The following is an 11817-nucleotide window of genomic DNA, read 5'->3' on the forward strand; positions in this document are numbered from 1 at the left end:
TTCACAGGGAGCACAGAATTTCCAAATGTCTACTGTAGTTATCAGTCCTTTGTAGGGAAGTAAACAATGGAGGAGACCACTGGGCAGTCTCTTTGGCAGCAATGGGCTCCTGGAAGAGGCTGATGGGGTACAGGTTTGTGGGTGGCCGCAGGGGGCCCTGTTGGCATCTTCTAGCCTCTGGGCTGACAGGCTACCTTCTCTGTGTCTAGTCCAGAATTCCAGATGCTGCAGTGAGATGGCAGCAGCTCAGCGAGGGTGGGAATGCGAAAATGCTCACATCAACGAGGCACAGACTCGGAACTCCTTGACTGGGTTCCTGCTAATGGCACAGGGCTGCCTCAAGGGCCGCCACATGAGATCATCTGAACTGGACTCTACAGGGACTCAGCTGGGCAGCGCCTCTGCAGCTTTTGTCAGAGGCTCATTTTTCTTGCAAAAAAAAAGGGGGGGGGAGAAAAACCTGACTCCCCAAATGAAGGGGGCTTTCTGTAACTCTTCTGCCATTTTTCTCTCACCACTATAGCGTAGCTGAGCTCTTAGAAAACCGGTGTTAAAGCACTTCAGCAAGAAGCCAGGCAATTGCAAGCCCCTTCTCACAGCTGTTAATTGTTGTCGATGAGCAGGCAGACATAGGGCTGGAAGGAAGGGAGCCAAAAATAACTCCACAGCAGTATTTTCCAGGATTCAATCATTTCTGGTGCTGGAAAGAGGGAGCTTAAGGAACTGAAGTACAGCTCTGTGAAAACAGTGAAGAGGCTGGAGGGACGGAGGCCATGGGCTGCTGCCTGTAGAACCCAGTCCTCACGCAGCAGGACTTGTAAGGGCTTTCTCAGGAACCTGGTATCTGAGAAAGACTAAAACGGGGAAATGGAAAGACAAGGTCAGGAGGACTGATGTTGGAAGTGAACTGAACTCAGCCCCCTGCGTCTTAAGTCCTGGGCCACGCATGAGGGGAGCTTTGCCAGGCCGGCTCTGTGTGTGTGTGTGTGTGTGTGTGTGTGTGTGTGTGTGTATGTGTGAAAGTGTATGTGGGTTCGCGCGTGTGTGTTTTATATGGTACGCTTCATGAATTTATGTGTCATCCTCGCGCTGGGGCCATGCTAATCTTCTCTGTGTCATTCCAATTTTAGTATATGTGCTGCTTAAGCAGGCACTTCTTAGTGTGTGTTTTTAATCTGCGTTTCTTTGTGGGATTTACAAACCCATCCCTTGATTAAGGAAACATTTTAGACTTAGAAACCCTGCCCTCGACTCCTAACCTGGATGGGGTTGCCTCCCTAGTACCTTTCCACTCAACATGCCCTCTCTTTCATAGAGATTTGGAGCCCTGTGGACTTCAGGAACTCAACGTTTTCGTTTTTCTATCATCCTGCCTCCATTTATGTTTTTACATCATATCTCAATCTCACCAGCCATCTTCCCAAGAATTGTAGTCACATTATTTTTTGGTTTTCTTTTTCTTTTCTTCTCTTTTCTTTTTTTTTAAGATTTCATGTTTAAGTAATCTCTACACCCAACACGGGGCTCCAGCTCACAAGCCCGAGATCAAGAGTTGCACGCTCCACTGACTGAGCCAGCTGGGCGCCCCATGCTTTTCTTTTCATTTTAATGATGCATACGCATAATGGAGGACATTATTCCCTGACATTTTCACTGGCACTCAATTCAGATTGGCATGTGACACTCTTACATAGTTCTACCTGCTCTCTGAAAGTTTTGATACTCTTCATGAGTAAAACTGAGTCTCTAAACAGCACTTCCATTTGAACCATAGACTTGATCTTTCCGGGCTCGGCAAACCGTCACCCACTCAAAACCTAGACAGGAAAGTGGCAGATGATTCAAGCTTCATTAGGAACAAGTCATGCCAAAGTAACTTCATTTCTGGTTTTGATAGGATTACTGCTCAGAGAATGCAGTAGAAATAGCATCCCAGGATTGCAGCAAGGCAGCTGATATCTCTTCAGTCACTCTTTGAAAAATATGAAAAGATGGGGTCTGGAAGGTAGTAAAATTAAGTGACCAGTAGTTGGATGATGGATCAATGTCAACTTCAACCTGAAGGAAAGTGTTTGGTGACATGACCCAGGCTTCTGTCATCTCTGTTACAGTTAAGTTCTATATCTGACTAGGAAACGATGTGGGTGGAAAGCTGGTCAGATACTTCAGGAGAGAAAATCAAGATCCCAAACAATGACCACAGACTGATATTATGGGGTAAAGTATAAAGATCCACTTTAACAAAAATAGACATCAAATCCTATATGGAGATTAAAAAGTCAACTTTGTAAGGACAGGATGGAAAAGTGCTGGCTTAACAAGGTGAGTCAGGACAGTGACACAGATGCCAGGAAACTTAGCAGAATCCTGGGCTACCGCAAGAGATGTATAATGCAGGAACAGGGTTACAGCTTTACTCTATTCTTTACTCTTCAGATCACATCGAGACTCTAGTATTCAGTGCTATATGTTAACAGCAGGCCTGACCAACAAGGATTGTGATGAGCACTGAATCCATGTGATACAGAACCAAGCCCTTAAATCCTGAGAAAGCAAGATTTACAGGGCCCACTTAAGAGCTGTCTTTAGAGAGCCAATGGGCTATTACGAGAAGAAGAGAGGAAATTTGTTCTCTTTGATTCCAGAGGGCATAAATACTATCATAAATAAAAATGTAAGGGAGCAGATAACTGCTAAAAATGAGGAAGAATTTTCTAGTAATCGCAGATGACAAAATGGAATCAGCTCCTGAGTGGTGGTGAGCTCCCCATTGCTGGAAGTGTTCCAGCAGAGGCTGGAGAGCTACCTATGTCATTATAATAAAAGGATTCCAAACTGGATGGGAGATCGGACTAGATGACTTCTAACATGCCTTATTTTCTAACCTGTAATCCTTAGCATTCCTCACTGTTCCCCACAATAATTAAGAGGAGTTATAGTTCTTAGTATCCCTTAAACACTTCATACAAAAATTGACAAAGAAGAAAGACAAGGTTGATAGTATTTTCATTAACTCTGAATACCACTGGCAAAATATATGGCCTTGTGAGTTGGCAAAACAAACAGAGCTTTCTTGAACTTCCCCACGTCTCCTGTGAGTCTATGAATGACATATCCTTCAAGCTACTTTAGTTTGGAATGCTGTCCTAGTCCAACCAGTCTGCTGAGATCATGAACATTTACAGAGAACACAGGGAGTCTTCATAGGATGTAATGGAAGGCAGTATTAAAAAAAAATAAAGAAGTCAGTGATTTCCTAAGTATATAAGTTTTCAAAGGCCATCAGACCTATTCAACAAAAATTCAACTGTATAGTTGCAGAACCTTGAAATTAAACAAAAGCAGACTTAGCAGACTGAGTTTCAAGACATTTATACAGGCATTATTTCCAGACATGATTTTCCCGTACTGAACAAGTAAGCTCTTTCTATTTAGACCTGTCAGAGGAGCTAGTGTAGTCAGTCACATGGACCTACAATTTTGTTTGAATGGAGAGCGGCATGCCCCATCTTGTATTTTTCTGGGCTTGACATAACAGCCACTTAATAATATCATAAAAATTGTACACACCCTGCCATTCTATACACCTTGAAAATGGCAGGAGAAAATAGCCTGAAGGCTTTCCTCCTTAATAATCTCTTGGACAGGTTTTAGTACTGAACCAGGTAATCCTGAAATCTTTGCTAATGAGAGGAAAAGAAACCAGAAGACCTGACCACAAGTAGGAGAGATGGTGGACACAAGGCAATGAAAGAAGTGAGATGAGATACAGGATATGCTCTAAAACATGGCAGTTAAGTACTGTGATTTACTCATGGTTGATACTCATGGTTGCTATCTCTCACTTATCAAGAATGGTCAGAACTTATGAGAGAACACAACTCTGTACCACAAACCCGAGGCCAAGGCAAAAGAGATGCTCGTGCAATGATGGGACCAACGAGGTTCCTGGAGATCACTCATTCTAGCTCCCATGTAGCCATCTGTTTCCTGTGCTAGTGCTTAGGACTCTGAATCTGGGTTGGAATTTTTTGGGTAGTTTTCCCAGGTCTGTGACCTTGCTATCTCATTAATGATTCTAACTCAAACTCTAGACACAAAGTTGAGATGAACAATTGAACTAGGGCTTCCTGTTGTGGAGCTGGCAGCAGAGGGACCTTCTCTTGACACCGGCCTTTGATCACAGATGGCCATGCTGGTACAGAGGCTGCCCCTCTAAGTTCTATTAAGACAGAGCAGGAAGAAAGCTTTGGATGCTAAGATGACCATGCTCTTTCAGAAATCTTTAACTCAAAGCAAGTTACAATTTCAAATAATATCATACATTTTTTCCCCCAAAAAGGATTGAAGTAAATCCTAAGATCCAAAAATAACCTTCTAATACAGACTGAGGAACCCATGGGGGCTAGACTCTATAGGACCGAGGGAATTGTACAATTCAATAACTGGTTAGAAAAGGGGCCCAAGTGTGCATGAAGCATAAAAGAGGCTGAATTTCAGTAAGGTTTGGACCAAGAGACAATTGTATTTGAAGTAAGTAACAGTAGGAGCTGGAATAGAAATTTGTGCCAACTAGAGCTGACCTAAACCTACTTGACATTATGCCTAGTGGAGGACTACCCAGTGGGCATGCTGGGTATTGCAAGGGGGATTCTGAAGCCTTTTTCTTACCATGAATGGTGATGATGACCATGAACGGAAGACCCATGTCCCATGTACCAGGTATTCAGTCCCGCCCTTCAGACCGGTCATACTATCCCAAGGAGCTAGGCTCAGGGGTTTAGGGACTTGCCCAGGGCTAAAGTGGTTAGTGTGGGAGCTGTTGCTTTCAAGAGGCTACTCTCTCTACTCCTCCTGCTACCTCCTGCTTCATGAAATCTGTGCTCTTCAATAAGACCTACTGCTGGCCAGAGAGCAGGGGTCGCCTGAGATAGGGAGAAAGAGATTCTGGGACTAGGCCTGAGGTAGACATCGGCATTCTCGATTTTCCAGTAATCTGTTATGTGAGTCTGAGTATTTCATACCACTTCTTGGTCTTTCTTTGAAAGACAAAATTGTATCAGGTCCCTTGTGTAGATGAGCCCCTCAAAGGAACTAATAAATGTCTACAAAATGCTGGAGTGCTAACACACAAACACACAGACACAGAGACACACACACCGTAGGTATGTGCATCCTGCAGAAGCTGGGGAGATGGATAATAGAAACATCTGTGGTTATAACATAAAAACCCTACCCCACGGACTCTGCCTGTTTGCTCTGTCTTAAGGCATTCGAGTTTTAGAGCTTGCATATTTTTCCTTCCATGGAAGTAATGCTGTTGATGTGGCTTTAAAAAATTGTGGTAAAAAACATGTACCATAAAATTTACCATCACGATCATCTTTAAGTGTACAGTTCAGTAGTGTTAAATACATTTACATTGTTGTGAAATAGATCTCCAGGACTTTTTAATCTTGAAAATCTGAAACGCTATAACCATTAAACAAGCCCTCTTCGCCCCCTGTCCCCCAGGCCCTGGTAACCACCATTCTATTTCTGTGAATTTGACTACTTTAGGTATGTCACATACATGGACTCATAGAGTATTTGTCTTTTTGTGACTGGTTTCTTTCACTAACATGGCTTTTGAAAGTAACCCAAGGAGATGGGAAGAAAAGGTATGAAGAATAAGAGGGAGAGGGCAAATCCACCTCCCCTTGGTTTCTGGTGTTGGCCAGAAAGGATGGTCTCCTCGAGTGTTCTCTTGGGCTGAACCACAGTGGGCAGAATGTACTACACTTGCAGACAGAGGGTCCTATAGGCAGAGTGGGGTCAAGGCCTATCAACCCCACCAATGCCTGTCTACTGAGGGCCCTAGTTATTGGAGTCCCCGTTTTAAGTACACTTTCTGAAGTCCACAGAACCTCAGCAATTTTTGAAGAATTCTCATGAAAAGCTCTCAGCATCTTCCTGGGGGAGGAAGACTCTGAATAAATAAGGCCTCATTATTTTAAGAGCAGCCTCTGTCGGAATCTTGGCGGGAGAGCAGAAGAGGCAATGGAATGCGAATGAATAGTTTCAAAGCTGCCAGAGCCTGCTCTTGAGGAAAGAAATAGGCTTAGAATGTGTGACCCCCATGGACGCAGGCGTGGGGCACAGAAGGAAGGGAACTTTGGGTTCAAACTGAAAGACAGCCTGTGGAATCTGGTCACATGTCAGAGGGGTCATTGGCAAAAAATGTCTGGGAACCACTGTTACACTCCAGTTGAACCTTGCAGGGCCGCCCCCATCAACACTGTCTCTCTCACATGTCGCTGTGAATAGGGCCACATCTTCAGCACGAATTCCTTCTTTCCCACCGAAACTTCCATTCAGCACCCAGAACCAGTGGGGCCTTCTACAGCAGCTCCACATGGGAGCCAGACTCTTAGAGTCAGAAGATAGTATGAACTCGGAGGTCACCTTTTCTTCTGAGCTGACAGAGCTCACCTTGCCAGTAGGTTTATTTGTAAATTATTTGTAAATTAAAAAAAAATTCTATGGAAAGACTTATCCAAGGCAGCCCTAGTTACCCTTGTATAAGCCTGCTGTGAAATTCTCAGTAGATCTTTATGTTTTTGCCTTTTCCCTCCACCTGATCACCCCCTGATCTTGCCATCCACCCACCCAAACCCGTGTTTCCTCTCTTAAACCTGCTCCTCGGGCAGACTTTCCTTCCCACCTCAGTTCAAGGCAACTCCTATCCTTCTGGTTTTGCAGCCAAAAACCTCAGTCATCTTGGATCCTTTTCTTTCTCTCATATCCCACTTCCAATCAGTTAGTGGGAAATTCTGGCAGCTTTGCCTTCAAAACAGAGTCAGAATCCAAACCTTTGCCTTGCCTCCCTGCTGTGTTCTTGTCCAAATCACTTCTTGCTTGGGTTATTGCAGGAGATGCCTAACTAGTATCCCTGCTTCTGCCCTCGTCCCTTCCCAGCCTATTCTCAAATCTAGCATCCAGAGCCATCCTTTAGAAAGAGACAATGGATTACATCACTGTTCTAGCCAGAATCTCCCCAAAGATTCCCATTTCCCTGAGTTGAAGCCAGTCACTAAGTGGTCCATCAGGCGCCCCGTGATCTGTCTCCTCCCCACCCTAGCTCTCGCCCTGGTCTCTGTGTGTTGCCTGCTTGATGAGACCTTTCTGAACTACTGTATCTAAAATTTCAACTCCTGTCCTCATTAACTATTCATCTCCCTACTTTATTTCCCCCCGTAACACTGATCACCAACTTACGTCTTCCTGTTTACTGTATGTAAACCCTACAGGGAACATAAACTTTGTGAAGGTATTGGGCTTATCTGTACACAGTCAGTGCTCAGTGCAAATCTGTCCAACAGATGAATGGCTCCTTCCGGCCATACAGGTCTCAGCTCAAAGGCCGCCTTCTTGGGGCAGCCATCCCTGGCTACCCTCTCTCACCCTGCCCCTCCCTTGATGGCTGTTTATCATATCACCCTGTTTATTTTGCTTTTAGCACTGACCACAATCTAAAGTTATCTTGTTTTCTTTTTTGTTTTCTCCACGAAAATGTGGGCCCAGGAGAACTCCAATTTACTCTGTCCTAGCCTGTGCTGTACCCCCCAACGCTTAGAACAGGGCTGGGGCCCAGAGAAGGTGCTCTGTGAATGCTTCCTGAGTGAACGGAGCACTTTCATGACAAAATCAATCCACATGGATTATTTGTTTGCCTCGATTTTTTTAACTTGAAAATTTCAATCTATAGAAAAAAAACGAAAGAAATATACATTCATATACCATGAATCTGGATCCACCAACTGTTCAATTTTTCTAAATTTATGCACTGTCTTCCCTATACTATCAACATGTACACACACACATACACACGTATACATTTCTTTCCAGAACCACTTGAAAATAAATCATGACATTTCACCTCTAAATATTTCAGCATACATCTCTCGAGAATGAGAACATTCTGTATAACGAAGTACCACTTTCCTACCCAAGAAAAGTAATGTTGATATAACATCATAAATTAATATACAGTCAGTCTATATTCAGGGTCTCTGATTTGCTCCAAGGATGTCCTTAACAGATTTTTTATTTTCAATCTGCGAGCCAACCAAAGATCACCTACCTATTATATTTACCTAGGATAGTCCCTCATCATTCTGTCTTTCATGACAGTGATGTTTTTGAAAAGTTCAGGCTAGCTGTCTTGAAGAACGTCCCACAGAGGATGTCTAGTCATAGGACCAGATGCAAAACTTAATCTGACTTATTCTTATATTCTGTGTGGTTTACTAACCAATATACAATGAGTTTGTTTTTTTCTGTTTAAGTTTTTAGGTTTGCCGCTTTTTGTCTTTTTGCCTTTTATTTTTTGACTACGTAAAACATTTAAATGGTTCAAAAATCAACATCAAATAAAAAGATACACTCAGGGAGTCACTCTCCTCCCAAGCCTTTCACACTCTTTTCACCCTTTTTCCATAGGTTACTTTTTTCATAATTCTTTTTTTTTTTTTTTTTTTAAAGTTTTTATTTTTTTATTCTCCCACTGAAACCCACAGTTTGAAGCCCTAATCCCTTCTGTGACTGTATTTGGAGATGGGCTCTTAAAGGAGTAATTAAGGTTGAATGATGCTATAAGGTGAGGCCTTGATCTCACAGGACTGGTGTCCTTATAAGAAGAGAAGAGACACCGGTGCCTCTCTCTCTGTGCACAGAGGAAAGGCCATGTGAGGACACAGCGAGAAGGTGGTTGCCTGCAAGCCTCCAGCCTCCAGAACTGTGAGAAAATACATTTTGTTTTGTTTACATTTTGTTTAATACATTTTACCCAATCTGTGGTATTTTGTGATGGTAGCCGGAGCTGACCAATACATGGGTATTATAAGAATTAAATACTGCAGTCCTCCCATGTAAACAAACTAGAGTTGATTTAAGAAGAAAATCACTTTAAAAAAAACTTGAAAGAAGAGACATTTCTGGAGGTCCCCGAGGAGGAAGCAAGGAAGAACCAGCAGTCTGTTGGCCATAGAGGAGATAGGAGTTTGCCTACGAGGTAAAAGTTGTTTTAAACACCGCCATGAGCCCTACAGGTGCAGACCCATTAGAGCATCACTTTCTATTCTGACTCACTCTTCTGAAATTTCAATCGTACACGTGTCAGTGGTCTTCTTCCAGATTTTGGGCACGATGGAGGGGAACCACCTTATTACTGCAGGGCCCCCGTGAACAGCCCCTCTGACACGGGAAACATGGAGAGGAATGAAAGCCATGTAAGTTCCAGGAGCACCCAGGGGTCTAGGCTATTCAGGATCCGGGGGTAACTTTGTGGTGTCTTCTTTTAATAAAGCCCAGTTAAAGATGAAAGATGCCTTTTACTGTTAGTTTTGTAAAATGCCATCATCCCTCTGATTCATACAAAAACATGTCCTTATTACTGAACATTCTGACACATCTCTGGACATAACCTGTATACAATCAGAGCCTGATGTAAATACTAAAAGTTATTGAGTAACTTCCCAAAGCAGACCTTTAGAGATATTTATATATGTTGGAAAATACCTATGAAAGGACCCTCCTTTTCTTCAGTTTCAGTGCTTGTACACCAGGCTGACAGGAAAGCAGAGACACTCTTCACATCCTCTCCTTCCTTCATAGCTGCATAAGGTTTGATGGGAGGGTGAGACTTCCCTTCTCTATCTGGGGATGCATAGGGTCAGAGACTTGGAAAACATCTGAGCTATTTCCATTTAAAATAACGCTAGTGATTTCCAGAAGTGTCACTCTAGAAAACATGCAAGAAGGCAAGGGCATCTGTAAGTTTCAATGACCAAGGTCAACTTAAATATGAAAAAGAGGGCTTAAACTTTTAATAAGAAGGAACTAGAAGAAATCTCTTCCCTCTATTGCTTTTTGGTTGATTTTCACTTAACCAATGAGACTGTGAGTACAAGTTTGTTCAGCCCAAGTGAAGGACTTGAGTTTCTTAGGAGAATGCAGACACTTGTACTGGACAGAAGGGACCAGAAAGCATGGGGAGTGACCTGGCACTTCTAGGGAAAAAACAAATGAGGCCCACAGAACCTCTGAAATCACATATAAAGTCATATTTGAAGTTTCATTCTTCCAATATTATGCTCCATACTTCACTTGGTTTTCCTTTTTTCCTTCCCTTCTATCCACTGATCTGTTCAAATAACCCTTTTATTATTACAGAAATGTAATAATGCATACTGTAGGAAGTGGAAAATGCAGACAAGCACAACAAAATCCATCAGTCTCCCATTCACAGGTCACCACTGTTAACATTTTAGCGCATGTCCCTATGGCTCTTTCTACACACACACACACACACACACACACACACACACGTATCTTTTAACCAAACCAAGATCATACTGGGTGTATCATTCCCCAGTCTGCCTTTTCCAGTTATCACCACCTTTCTGTTTCAAGAATATTTCACCTAATTATCTAGACCACATTTGAATTTCTCCAGTTTCCTCCCACAAGTTATATAAATGGTTGTCCAAACCAGTAACCACTCCAGGACCATATCCTGCATCTCGTTTTTAAATCCCTTAAATCTTGTTTAATTTAGCATCGTCCCATTTTTATGACACTGACTTACTGAAGAAATCAGGCCATTTGTCCTGTAAACAGTCCCACCCCCTGGATTTGACCTGTTGCTTCCTTCGTGGTGTTGTTAAGCCCAGTTCTCTAATCTTTGACTTTCCTCTAATTGGAAGCTAGACAGAAGGCTTTATGAGGTCAAGCTACACACTGAATACATCATTGGGGATGATTTGTATTTCGTGAATATTTGCATCAGAAGACATGTGACACCTGGTTGGCCCACCAGGAGTAATGCTCAGATTGGTCCCTGCCTGTGTAGGCGTGAAGGCAGTGTGTGTGTGTCATGTACTTGGTGTCTCTGTGTTGCTTTGTATGACAATAACATCCAACAAACGTTCATCATCATGGTTCTAACCCTAAGTGATCACCTTTGCCTGAATCTGTTCCTGGCATTTAAAAACACGTGCTACCAGATTACAAATCACCTGAGGCAAGGGCTTTGTGCTCTAGAAATTTGGTATCTCCCTGTGGGTCCTTGTATGCAGGTGTGTTAAGTAAGATCTGATGCTCGTAGTATCACTCAGGAGGCATACTCCCTAAAAGGTGACTTAGGGAGCACCTCTCTACGTAACCTCAGTGAGATAAACTGTTGGAGATGAAATATTTGCCAAATTACTGAAGGTAAAGTGAAAGCCAGTAATCCTGAGTGAACCTCATTTTTAGTAGAGAAACCATCAATGGGGGGTCGAAGTGTTGGAGTCAATCTCAGTCTCTGCCTGCCCCCTTTTCTCTTCTCTTTTCTGAGGATCACCACTTCCTGGTGATTTCGGCCATCACCTACATGCCAGGGCTCCTCAGACCTGTCTCTTCTGTTGTGCACTCTCAGTGCCTTGGGTAGATGTAAGGCACTGTAGATGCGTATCAACGTGCCATGGCCTTTTTCTCCACCTGTGTGTTCCCACATCCAATTTTCTGGAATCTGTGGAAGGTGCTATCATTCTCCCTGTCCTTTCCCCAGGGCACAGACTTTTCTCAGCTCATGTTAGGATCAGGGTGAACCTCCTGGCTGTGCCCTCTGTGTGGAGTGGTTTGTTGTTCCATCCAAGAACCATTCCATTGCTAAACAGATATTCCTTTTTTTTTTTTTTAAAAAAGATTTATTTATTTATTTATTTGACAGAGACAGCCAGTGAGAGAGGGAACACAAGCAGGGGGAGTGGGAGAGGAAGAAGCAGGCTCCTAGCC

At 43.1% G+C, this 11817-nt stretch overlaps 1 protein-coding gene and 1 non-coding gene across 15 annotated transcripts in view; both read right to left on the minus strand.

Annotated features, from left to right (window-relative positions):
• Positions 1–11817, minus strand: part of BACH2 (BTB domain and CNC homolog 2) — a 376418-nt gene that overhangs the window by 56210 nt on the left and 308391 nt on the right. The gene's annotated exons all lie outside the window — the stretch shown is intronic.
• Positions 1048–1154, minus strand: LOC117804288. Its single transcript, XR_004628628.1, has one exon. It is a non-coding gene; the product is annotated as a U6 spliceosomal RNA (small nuclear RNA).

The sequence above is a fragment of the Ailuropoda melanoleuca genome, chromosome 10 (genome assembly GCF_002007445.2).
Source record: "Ailuropoda melanoleuca isolate Jingjing chromosome 10, ASM200744v2, whole genome shotgun sequence".
NCBI lineage: Eukaryota > Metazoa > Chordata > Mammalia > Carnivora > Ursidae > Ailuropoda > Ailuropoda melanoleuca.